Below are 12,500 nucleotides of genomic sequence, written 5' to 3' on the forward strand. Positions count from 1 at the left end.
ACGTCTGCGGAGAGGTGCAACGCCGGCCTGAACACCGGCAGAGCCGGCCCGCCGGGAAGCCCCTCCGACGCGCCCTAAACGCCTCATCGATCAGTAAGGGAAGGGAACGGAGGAAGGAGCGGAGGCCCCACGGCCACGAGTCCTGGGACAGCGACGGCCACTCGCACCCATCGCCAACCGGGGGCGGACGGCAGGTGCGGGGGCTCTGCGTGCGAGTGAGAGGGCAACGTCTGCGGAGAGGTGCAACGCCGGCCTGAACACCGGCAGAGCCGGCCCGCCGGGAAGCCCCTCCGACGCGCCCTAAACGCCTCATCGATCAGTAAGGGAAGGGAACGGAGGAAGGAGCGGAGGCCCCACGGCCACGAGTCCTGGGACAGCGACGGCCACTCGCACCCATCGCCAACCGGGGGCGGACGGCAGGTGCGGGGGCTCTGCGTGCGAGTGAGAGGGCAACGTCTGCGGAGAGGTGCAACGCCGGCCTGAACACCGGCAGAGCCGGCCCGCCGGGAAGCCCCTCCGACGCGCCCTAAACGCCTCATCGATCAGTAAGGGAAGGGAACGGAGGAAGGAGCGGAGGCCCCACGGCCACGAGTCCTGGGACAGCGACGGCCACTCGCACCCGTCGCCAACCGGGGGCGGACGGCAGGTGCGGGGGCTCTGCGTGCGAGTGAGGGCAACGCCTGCGAGAGGTGCTCCAACGGCCTGAACACCGGCAGAGCCGGCCCGCCGTGGAGGCTCTCCGACGCACCCGAGGACGCCTCAGCGGGCGCTGCCTGTGGGTCTGGATCAGTCAAATCGTGGAGCGGGAGGTGCCACGGGCCACCCGGCTCCAGACAACGATTCCCTTGAGGAAGGTAACGGGACCGGGGGATGGCCACAGCAGGCTCAACTCCCCCAGCTCCTCCAGCGTTCGAGTGCCGGCAACCGCCACCGGCTGCCGGTCTTTGCCCGCCCCACAGGCAACCGCTTGCCGTCGGGGAAAAAAAAGGCACCTGGACCCATGCCGCGCACGGGTGTTCGGGGCCTGGGGGAATGCCACAGAAGCGAGACAACCCCAGCCGCCTGCGTTCGACTTGCCAGCCACCAGGTACAGCCGCACTTTTCTTCCCGCTTCGCGGGCTCCAGCTTAAGGCCGGAGAAAACGCGATGAGGTGCCGCCACCTCTAACCCGGTACAGCGCTGCAGACCTTTCCACCGAGCCCTCCTGCAACCAGGCAAGCCGGGGCAGGCCGGACACCACAGGCCGCCCACGCGTGGCTCATGCCGGCAGAAACAGGACGAGGCGCTGCGGCCTCTCACCTGTGCCATCATCGGGCCCTTGGGGGCTGGGGGGAAGCTGCGGCACGCACGAGAACCCCCAGCCGTCTGCATCCGGCTGCCAGCCACCGGGACCGGCTGCCGCTTGCACTCTGCCCAATTCGTGCATGGGCTCCAGCTTAAGGCCGGAGAAAACGCGATGAGGTGCCGCCACCTCTAACCCGGTACAGCGCTGCAGACCTTTCCACCGAGCCCTCCTGCAACCAGGCAAGCCGGGGCAGGCCGGACACCACAGGCCGCCCACGCGTGGCTCATGCCGGCAGAAACAGGACGAGGCGCTGCGGCCTCTCACCTGTGCCATCATCGGGCCCTCGGGGGCTGGGGGGAAGCTGCGGCACGCACGAGAACCCCCAGCCGTCTGCATCCGGCTGCCAGCCACCGGGACCGGCTGCCGCTTGCACTCTGCCCAATTCGTGCATGGGCTCCAGCTTAAGGCCGGAGAAAACGCGATGAGGTGCCGCCACCTCTAAACCCGGTACAGCGCTGCAGACCTTTCCACCGAGCCCTCCTGCAACCAGGCAAGCCGGGGCAGGCCGGACACCACAGGCCGCCCACGCGTGGCTCATGCCGGCAAAAACAGGACGAGGCGCTGCGGCCTCTCACCTGTGCCATCATCGGGCCCTCGGGGGCTGGGGGGAAGCTGCGGCACGCACGAGAACCCCCAGCCGTCTGCATCCAGCTGCCAGCCACCGGGACCGGCTGCCGCTCTGCCCGCTCCAGCTTAAGGCCAGAGTCAAAGGACGAGGTGCCGCCACCTCGCCCGCCCATCACCAGGCCCTCAGGAGGCGGCGGCAGCCGCGGCGGGCTGGATGCTCACGGGCAGCTGCCCTCGCATATACCAGCGCTCCACCTTTGCCATCATCGGGCCCTCCGGGGCCGGGGGAAAGCCGAGGCAGGCTCGGCTCCACCCGGTCTTCCAGCGTTCGAGTGCCGGTGGCCGCCGCCGGCCACCGGGCTATGCCCTGCGGAATCCACCTTTGCACCTCTCGCACCACTCGGGTCAACAGCCACCGCCAGCCTGCCAGACCCTCGCAGGCGCCCGGCTGGCTTACTTGGAAAACACCGGGAGAGACCAACCGGCCGAACAGACAGAAAACGAGCCGAACCACCAGGCAAAACCACCACCACAACGGCCGCCCAGCGCTCCACTTCGCCGGCTGAGCCGTAAGCCTTGCAGCCGCTCACTAGCGCTGCTCCGTGCACGAGTCACCACTACCTCCTATAGTACGGGAGATCACGTCCCCGCCCCCGGCCGGCTCCAAGAGTGCCGTCCCTGCCCACCGGGGAGACCCGCCAATGACACCGACTTTTACGATGACGTAACTGGAGGCAGCGAAAAACAGCGACCCCTTGGCCAGCTCCGAGAAAGTGGCGGGGCTATCAGGTCTACCTCCCCGCCCCCGAAATGCGGCTAAGTCCCGCCGGAGCCGGGTAGACCTGGCGGCTCTTTTCACCGGCCGCTGCGGCAGCGACACCCCGCGTCCTCCGGGCGCCGCCGGCGGCCGCGCCGGCCTCCGGAGCCGGGTAGACCTGGCGGCCGCCCGCGGAGCCGGGTAGACCTGGCGGCTCTTTTCACCGGCCGCTGCGGCAGCGACACCCCGCGTCCTCCGGGCGCCGCCGGCGGCCGCGCCGGCCTCCGGAGCCGGGTAGACCTGGCGGCCGCCCGCGGAGCCGGGTAGACCTGGCGGCTCTTTTCACCGGCCGCTGCGGCAGCGACACCCCGCGTCCTCCGGGCGCCGCCGGCGGCCGCGCCGGCCTCCGGAGCCGGGTAGACCTGGCGGCCGCCCGCGGAGCCGGGTAGACCTGGCAGCCCTTTTCACCGGCCGCTGCGGCAGCGACACCCCGCGTCCTCCGGGCGCCGCCGGCGGCCGCGCCGGCCTCCGGAGCCGGGTAGACCTGGCGGCCGCCCGCGGAGCCGGGTAGACCTGGCGGCCCTTTTCACCGGCCGCTGCGGCAGCGACACCCCGCGTCCTCCGGGCGCCGCCGGCGGCCGCGCCGGCCTCCGGAGCCGGGTAGACCTGGCGGCCGCCCGCGGAGCCGGGTAGACCTGGCGGCCCTTTTCACCGGCCGCTGCGGCAGCGACACCCCGCGTCCTCCGGGCGCCGCCGGCGGCCGCGCCGGCCTCCGGAGCCGGGTAGACCTGGCGGCCGCCCGCGGAGCCGGGTAGACCTGGCGGCCCTTTTCACCGGCCGCTGCGGCAGCGACACCCCGCGTCCTCCGGGCGCCGCCGGCGGCCGCGCCGGCCTCCGGAGCCGGGTAGACCTGGCGGCCGCCCGCGGAGCCGGGTAGACCTGGCAGCCGTTCGGTGCCCCTTGGGCGGGGGGGGGCGGGGGGGGCAGGTGCGCCTGTTTTTGGTTCGTTTTTTTCGGTTTTTTTTTTTTTTTCCTTTCTTTTGAGATTTTAGCAAATCTGATTAAAAGGGCCACCCTCTCCCGGTTCTCCCGGACGGCATTTCTTTCCCCCTCCCCTTCCCGAGTTTGAACCACTTCTACACCAAGGGAGCACGTTTAAACGTACTGTCTGATGCAAGAGTTATTTCACCTTTATTGATTCCGGCGGGAAATATTAATACAATATTAACGACAACCAGTTTTCAAAATAATTTTTGTTTCCTGACACACACACCCCCCCCCCCCACCCTCGTCGTTCTCATGCACGTGCACGCACCTATTCCGAGCCGGTGGCTGCCAGGCACTTGCCAGCTTCACCACACCAGCCAGCCCCTCTGCTCCGCTGCTGCCCCCCCCCCCCCCAACCATATTCTGTCGGCGGGGTCCGGGCAGAGGTGGCAGCCCCCGGCACAAACTGCCCGGCTCCCCGGCGCGAGTTCGCTGTTCACTGGGTGCCTTCAGGACTGGTAGCCCCTTGCCAGGTTCAGGTTCGGGTCCCGGCGCTGCTGGGTGCTCGCCGACTTTTGGTTTTGGTTTTTGCGGTCTTGGGCTTTTTTTGGGGGGTTGTTTTTAATTTTTCTCCCCCCCCCCGCCTGTTTTTTTTTGGTGTTTTTTTGACGTTTTCCTTTTTTTTCATAAAATAAATACTTTAAAATACATATCTGCGATCCTGCAGGCACTGCCACCCCCCCCCCCCCGGTGACACACGCGCGCTCAGAGGCGCGCGCACACACACACACACACACACACAGAACGCGACGCAGGCACACACAGCTACACGCACCCCTGCACCGGTGTGCTCCCCCTCCCTCCCCGCGCTGCAGTCCCGGACCTGCAGGCCAGTAGGTGCAGCCCCCCCCCCCCCCCCCCTCCCCCGGCCCCACCCGATCACAGACTTTCCGGCGCCCTGGAGACGGGGGGTTGGGGGGCGGGTGGCTGGGTGGGGTGGTCTGCAGCCCGGCAACGGGGCCCCCGGAAACTGTGGTGTTTCCCGCCACGGCAACGGTCTGCTGCTCAGTCGCGGCGGCAGCAGCGGCGGGGAAAGGAGGCTAGAAAAGAGGGGGGGCGAGAGCGGCTGGCGAGCAGGCGGGGAGCCTGGCGCAGAGGTAGGCTGGCGAGGGGGGACGGTGTGTCTTTTCGGAGAAGGCTTCTGTTTGGATCGGTTGGAGTTTTATTTTTTTTACTTCTCTCCCCCGTCCCCGTCCCCGTCCCCGTCCCCCCCCCCCCGGTCGTTTAGTTTTCCCCCCGCGGCGGGGGCGGGCAGGAGTGGAGCAGGGCGAGAGCGGCTGGCGAGCAGGCGGGGAGCCTGGCGCAGAGGCAGGCTGGCGAGGGGGGACGGTGTGTCTTTTCGGAGAAGGCTTCTGTTTGGATCGGTTGGAGTTTTATTTTTTTTACTTCTCTCCCCCGTCCCCGTCCCCGTCCCCGTCCCCCCCCCCCCCGGTCGTTTAGTTTTCCCCCCGCGGCGGGGGCGGGCAGGAATGGAGCAGGGCGAGAGCGGCTGGCGAGCAGGCGGGGAGCCTGGCGCAGAGGCAGGCTGGCGAGGGGGGACGGTGTGTCTTTTCGGAGAAGGCTTCTGTTTGGATCGGTTGGAGTTTTATTTTTTTTACTTCTCTCCCCCGTCCCCGTCCCCGTCCCCGTCCCCCCCCCCCCCGGTCGTTTAGTTTTCCCCCCGCGGCGGGGGCGGGCGGGAGTGGAGCAGGGCGAGAGCGGCTGGCGAGCAGGCGGGGAGCCTGGCGCAGAGGCAGGCTGGCGAGGGGGGACGGTGTGTCTTTTCGGAGAAGGCTTCTGTTTGGATCGGTTGGAGTTTTATTTTTTTTACTTCTCTCCCCCGTCCCCGTCCCCGTCCCACCCCCCCGGTCCTTTAGTTTTCCCCCCGCGGCGGGGGCGGGCGGGAGTGGAGCAGGGCGAGTGCGTGGCTGGCTGAGAAAGAAAGGCGGGAGCGGGGCCACGGGTGCGGCAGGATAGGGACTCGGCAGCTGGGGTTTAGAGACGGCAGGGCACCGGGGGGGCTCCCCTCTCCCGCCCGGGCACGGAGCCGGCAGGGACGCCGCAGGGTCCTAAAGTCTCCCGCCTTCCACCACCGGGGGCGGCAAGCCTGGTGGCGGAAGGGGGGAGCAGGGGCAGCCAGGCTCGGCGCGAACTGCGTGGCGGGAGGGCGGGGGGGCGGTGTGTGTGTGCGTGCAGCGGCGGGCCCGGGGTGACGGGGGTGGGGGGTGTCGGCCCGGGGCCCTGTTTCGGGCGGGGGGGGGGGGGGGCTGCGCGCGTGTGCGTTTTGAGCGCACGACTGTGAGCGGGGCAGCGGGTGGAGGGTTTGGGCTGGGGGGGGCCGGTTGCGGGGGGGGGGGTGCGCACGTGTGTAGCCCCGTGCGAGTGGGTGCGGTGGCGGGCGGGAGGTGTTTGGGGCGGGGACTCGAATGGGGGGGGGCAGTGCGTGCGTGCGCGTGCGTGTGTCTAAGGGCGGGTGAGCGGCTGCAGCAGCAGGCGGTGGGCGTTCGGGCCGGGGGCCTGTTTTGGCGGGGTGCGGGCGCGCACGCAGGTGGAAATGAGAAAGATTTGTAACGGTGTCGCTAACGCCGCTTTCTCTGTTACAGCCCGGGTGGTCGGCCGCTTCGACGTCCGGCCTGCGCCCGTGCCTGCCTACGGGCGATGCGCTCGGCTCCCGGTCGGACCCGTCCCTGGCAAAGCAGCAGCCGCGTGCCTCGGCCTGGGCAGAGACCTGGGGCTCCAGGGCCCCAGCCAGGGCTGCCGGAGAGGCGCGCCGCGCTTCCGACAGAGGGGCATCAGCGGCTCCGTCGCCGGCGGGATGCGTTCGAGCGGTGAGGAAGGTCCCAGCGGCCTTAGGCGGTGGCGGGGGGCGCGCTCCTTCGGCGACGGGAGCGGGGGGGAAACGGCCCCGGGGTGGGCCGGTCAGCCGGCACGGCGGCCACGCGAGCTCGTCGTCTCCGAGGATGCTCGGCTAAGTCGGCCTCGGCCACAGGGACCGCTTGTCAGGCAGCCGACTGGCTTTCTTCAGAGGCCTGCGAGACCGCCGTCCCTCGGAGGCCAATGAACAGTTAATGCGCGATAACGCAGGGGCCGGAGAACGCTAACGTTAACCAAGAGCGTCGCAAGGTCCTAAAGGAGTGCCGCAATCAGACTTTAGGAGTCGGTAATTTATAATACTGGTGACTACTAATCGAGTCATATTCAATCCGTGACGATCCGCTGGTAGGTACGTACGTACGTACGTACGTATTCCTTCTCCGGCTATTAACGAAGGGACGCACACCTAGCGTGCGTGAACGAATGAGTTTTGTTATTTAAGGAACTGCCAGAAAGCGTATTACCGCGTAGCGCTAAATCAGTCGGTAGGTGACGCTCCATAAACGATACAATCCAGCATCGCTCGTCAACTGTTAATAACTTCAATCGATGACGATTCATAGCGTATCGATTCTTCTGTATTCGTTTAGGAGCGGATCCCACGCCAACGGTGCCACGCGGTACCCGGACGGCCACCGACTCGTACAGAGACGAGAGAGCAGCGTCGGCGCCTCTTCCCGAAGAAGTCGTTACCGATAAAGTACTCCGACTGTGGGTAACGCTTTGCTCTCACGTTTTTGACGCGTGCCTGCCTGCCTGCCTGCCTGCCTGCGTGCGTGGTAAAAGACAAGCTGTCAGACACAATAAATTTTAAGAAAGTGGAATCGCGGAGCGGTCTTAATACACTAATCAGGACCGGCCCGTAGCGCGGCCAGGGAGTGCAGGCCGACCCTGCAGCGTGGCCAGGTTTACCCGGAGACACAGGTAAGGAGGCCAGGACTACCCCGGAGCATCAGGTAGGGATACCGGGCTGACCCCCAGAAAGTCAGGTAGGGTGGCCGGGCCTACCCCGGAGCGCCTGTAGGGACCGCAGGTGTACCCCGGAGCACCGGTAGGGGTACCAGCACTACCCCGGAGGATGAGGTAGGGGCGCCAGGCCTACCCCGGAGCGTCGGGTAGGGACACCGGGATGACCCCAGAGGGTCAGGTAGGGTGGCCGGGCCTACCCCGGAGCGCCTGTAGGGACCGCAGGTGTACCCCGGAGCACCGGCAGGGGTACCGGCACTACCCCGGAGGATGAGGTAGGGGCGCCAGGCCTACCCCGGAGCGTCGGGTAGGGACACCGGGCTGACCCCGGAGGGTCAGGTAGGGTGGCCGGGCCTACCCCGGAGCGCCTGTAGGGACCGCAGGTGTACCCCGGAGCACCGGCAGGGGTACCGGCACTACCCCGGAGGATGAGGTAGGGGCGCCAGGCCTACCCCGGAGCGTCGGGTAGGGACACCGGGCTGACCCCGGAGGGTCAGGTAGGGTGGCCGGGCCTACCCCGGAGCGCCTGTAGGGACCGCAGGTGTACCCCGGAGCACCGGCAGGGGTACCGGCACTACCCCGGAGGATGAGGTAGGGGCGCCAGGCCTACCCCGGAGCGTCGGGTAGGGATACCGGGCTGACCCCGGAGGGTCAGGTAGGGTGGCCGGGCCTACCCCGGAGCGCCTGTAGGGACCGCAGGTGTACCCCGGAGCACCGGCAGGGGTACCGGCACTACCCCGGAGGATGAGGTAGGGGCGCCAGGCCTACCCCGGAGCGTCGGGTAGGGACACCGGGCTGACCCCAGAGGGTCAGGTAGGGTGGCCGGGCCTACCCCGGAGCGCCTGTAGGGACCGCAGGTGTACCCCGGAGCACCGGCAGGGGTACCGGCACTACCCCGGAGGATGAGGTAGGGGCGCCAGGCCTACCCCGGAGCGTCGGGTAGGGATACCGGGCTGACCCCGGAGGGTCAGGTAGGGTGGCCGGGCCTACCCCGGAGCGCCTGTAGGGACCGCAGGTGTACCCCGGAGCACCGGCAGGGGTACCGGCACTACCCCGGAGGATGAGGTAGGGGCGCCAGGCCTACCCCGGAGCGTCGGGTAGGGACACCGGGCTGACCCCAGAGGGTCAGGTAGGGTGGCCGGGCCTACCCCGGAGCGCCTGTAGGGACCGCAGGTGTACCCCGGAGCACCGGCAGGGGTACCGGCACTACCCCGGAGGATGAGGTAGGGGCGCCAGGCCTACCCCGGAGCGTCGGGTAGGGATACCGGGCTGACCCCGGAGGGTCAGGTAGGGTGGCCGGGCCTACCCCGGAGCGCCTGTAGGGACCGCAGGTGTACCCCGGAGCACCGGCAGGGGTACCGGCACTACCCCGGAGGATGAGGTAGGGGCGCCAGGCCTACCCCGGAGCGTCGGGTAGGGATACCGGGCTGACCCCGGAGGGTCAGGTAGGGTGGCCGGGCCTACCCCGGAGCGCCTGTAGGGACCGCAGGTGTACCCCGGAGCACCGGCAGGGGTACCGGCACTACCCCGGAGGATGAGGTAGGGGCGCCAGGCGTACCCCGGAGCGTCGGGTAGGGATACCGGGCTGACCCCGGAGGGTCAGGTAGGGTGGCCGGGCCTACCCCGGAGCGCCTGTAGGGACCGCAGGTGTACCCCGGAGCACCGGCAGGGGTACCGGCACTACCCCGGAGGATGAGGTAGGGGCGCCAGGCCTACCCCGGAGCGTCGGGTAGGGATACCGGGCTGACCCCGGAGGGTCAGGTAGGGTGGCCGGGCCTACCCCGGAGCGCCTGTAGGGACCGCAGGTGTACCCCGGAGCACCGGCAGGGGTACCGGCACTACCCCGGAGGATGAGGTAGGGGCGCCAGGCCTACCCCGGAGCGTCGGGTAGGGATACCGGGCTGACCCCGGAGGGTCAGGTAGGGTGGCCGGGCCTACCCCGGAGCGCCTGTAGGGACCGCAGGTGTACCCCGGAGCACCGGCAGGGGTACCGGCACTACCCCGGAGGATGAGGTAGGGGCGCCAGGCCTACCCCGGAGCGTCGGGTAGGGACACCGGGCTGACCCCAGAGGGTCAGGTAGGGTGGCCGGGCCTACCCCGGAGCGCCTGTAGGGACCGCAGGTGTATCCCGGAGCACCGGTAGGGGTACGGGTACTACCCCGGAGGATGAGGTAGGGGCGCCAGGCCTACCCCGGAGCGTCGGGTAGGGATACCGGGCTGACCCCGGAGGGTCAGGTAGGGTGGCCGGGCCTACCCCGGAGCGCCTGTAGGGACCGCAGGTGTACCCCGGAGCACCGGCAGGGGTACCGGCACTACCCCGGAGGATGAGGTAGGGGCGCCAGGCCTACCCCGGAGCGTCGGGTAGGGATACCGGGCTGACCCCGGAGGGTCAGGTAGGGTGGCCGGGCCTACCCCGGAGCGCCTGTAGGGACCGCAGGTGTACCCCGGAGCACCGGTAGGGGTACCGGCACTACCCCGGAGCATGAGGTAGGGGCGCCAGGCGTACCCCGGAGCGTCGGGTAGGGACACCGGGCTGACCCCGGAGGGTCAGGTAGGGTGGCCGGGCCTACCCCGGAGCGCCTGTAGGGACAGCAGGTGTATCCCGGAGCACCGGTAGGGGTACGGGTACTACCCCGGAGGATGAGGTAGGGGCGCCAGGCCTACCCCGGAGCGTCGGGTAGGGATACCGGGCTGACCCCAGAGGGTCAGGTAGGGTGGCTGGGCCTACCCCGGAGCGCCTGTAGGGACCGCAGGTGTACCCCGGAGCACCGGCAGGGGTACCGGCACTACCCCGGAGGATGAGGTAGGGGCGCCAGGCCTACCCCGGAGCGTCGGGTAGGGATACCGGGCTGACCCCGGAGGGTCAGGTAGGGTGGCCGGGCCTACCCCGGAGCGCCTGTAGGGACAGCAGGTGTACCCCGGAGCACCGGTAGGGGTACCGGTACTACCCCGGAGCATGAGGTAGGGGCGCCAGGCGTACCCCGGAGCGTCGGGTAGGGACACCGGGCTGACCCCAGAGGGTCAGGTAGGGTGGCCGGGCCTACCCCGGAGCGCCTGTAGGGACAGCAGGTGTATCCCGGAGCACCGGTAGGGGTACGGGTACTACCCCGGAGGATGAGGTAGGGGCGCCAGGCCTACCCCGGAGCGTCGGGTAGGGATACCGGGCTGACCCCGGAGGGTCAGGTAGGGTGGCCGGGCCTACCCTGGAGGGTCAGGATGGGGGGCCGGGATCCATCGCCGCGTGCCCGTAGGGACAGCAGGTAGAACTCCGGCGCATCACAAAGGGTTCCGCCACGGGCCCAGAGTACTGGTGGGGGAACGGGTTCTATCCCGGAACGTCGCCTGGGGACACCGGGCGTAAGGCGGAGGGTCGGGTAGGAAGGCTGGGTCTAAACTCGCGCGCCCGTAGGGACAGCAGTTTTTCCCCCGGCGTACCGGGCGGGGGTACCGGTACTGCCCCGGAGTACTGACGGGGGTACACGGGTACTACCCCGGGGTACCGGGCGGCGGTATACGGGTACTACCAAGGAGTACAGGACGGGGGTATACGGGTACTACGAAGGAGCACAGGTGGGGGTTACGGGTAGTACCCCGGAGTACCGGGCGGGGGCATACGGGTACTGCCCCAGAGTACCGGGCGGGGGTATGCGGGTACTGCCCCGGAGTACCGGGTGGAGGTATATGGGTACTTCCCCGGAGTACCGGGCGGGGGTATGCGGGTACTGCCCCGGAGTACCGGGCGGGGGTATACGGGTACTACCAAGGAAGGAGTACAGGTGGGGGTTACGGGTAGCACCCCGGAGTACCGGGCGGGGGTACCGGTACTGCCCCGGAGTACCGGGCGGGGGTATGCGGGTACTGCCCCGGAGTACCGGGCGGGGGTATACGGGTACAACCAAGGAAGGAGTACAGGTGGGGGTTACGGGTAGCACCCCGGAGTACTGGGCGGGGGTACCGGTACTGCCCCGGAGTACCGGGCGGGGGTATGCGGGTACTGCCCCGGAGTACCGGGCGGGGGTATACGGGTACTACCAAGGAAGGAGTACAGGTGCGGGTTACGGGTAGTACCCCGGAGTACCGGGCGGGGGTACCGGTACTGCCCCGGAGTACCGGGCGGGGGTATGCGGGTACTGCCCCGGAGTACCGGGTGGAGGTATATGGGTACTGCCCCGGAGTACTGGCGGGGGTACACGGGTACTGCCCCGGAGTACCGGGCGGGGGTATACGGGTACTACCAAGGAGTACAGGTGGGGGTTACGGGTAGTACCCCGGAGTACCGGGCGGGGGCATACGGGTACTGCCCCGGAGTACCGGGCGGGGGCATAGGGGTGCTGCCCCGGAGTACCGGGCGGGGGTATGCGGGTACTGCCCCGGAGTACCGGGTGGAGGTATATGGGTACTTCCCCGGAGTACCGGGCGGGGGTATGCGGGTACTGCCCCGGAGTACCGGGCGGAGGTATATGGGTACTTCCCCGGAGTACCGGGCGGGGGTATGCGGGTACTGCCCCGGAGTACCGGGCGGGGGTATACGGGTACTACCAAAGAGTACAGGTGGGGGTTACGGGTACTACCCCTGGCTGAAGGGTGGGGGTACTGGTACTACCCCGGAGTACCAATGAGGGTTACGGGTACTACCCCTGGCTGCCGGGTAGGGGTAATGGTACTACACCGGAGTGTCGGCATGGGACGCCAAGCTAAGTCTGGAGCATCAGGTAGGGATGCCAGGACTGCTCTGGACGGTCAGGTAAGGTGGCCAGGTCTACCCCTTGGGCCGGCAAGGGGAGGCCAGGTCTACCCCTTGGGCCGGCAAGGGGAGGCCAGGTCTACCCCTTGGGCCGGCAAGGGGCGGCCAGGTCTACCCCTTGGGCCGGCAAGGGGCGGCCAGGTCTACCCCTTGGGCCGGCAAGGGGCGGCCAGGTCTACCCCTTGGGCCGGCAAGGGGCGGCCAGGTCTACCCCTTGGGCC

The sequence above is a fragment of the Buteo buteo genome, unplaced genomic scaffold (assembly GCF_964188355.1).
Source record: "Buteo buteo unplaced genomic scaffold, bButBut1.hap1.1 HAP1_SCAFFOLD_51, whole genome shotgun sequence".
NCBI classification, from domain to species: domain Eukaryota; kingdom Metazoa; phylum Chordata; class Aves; order Accipitriformes; family Accipitridae; genus Buteo; species Buteo buteo.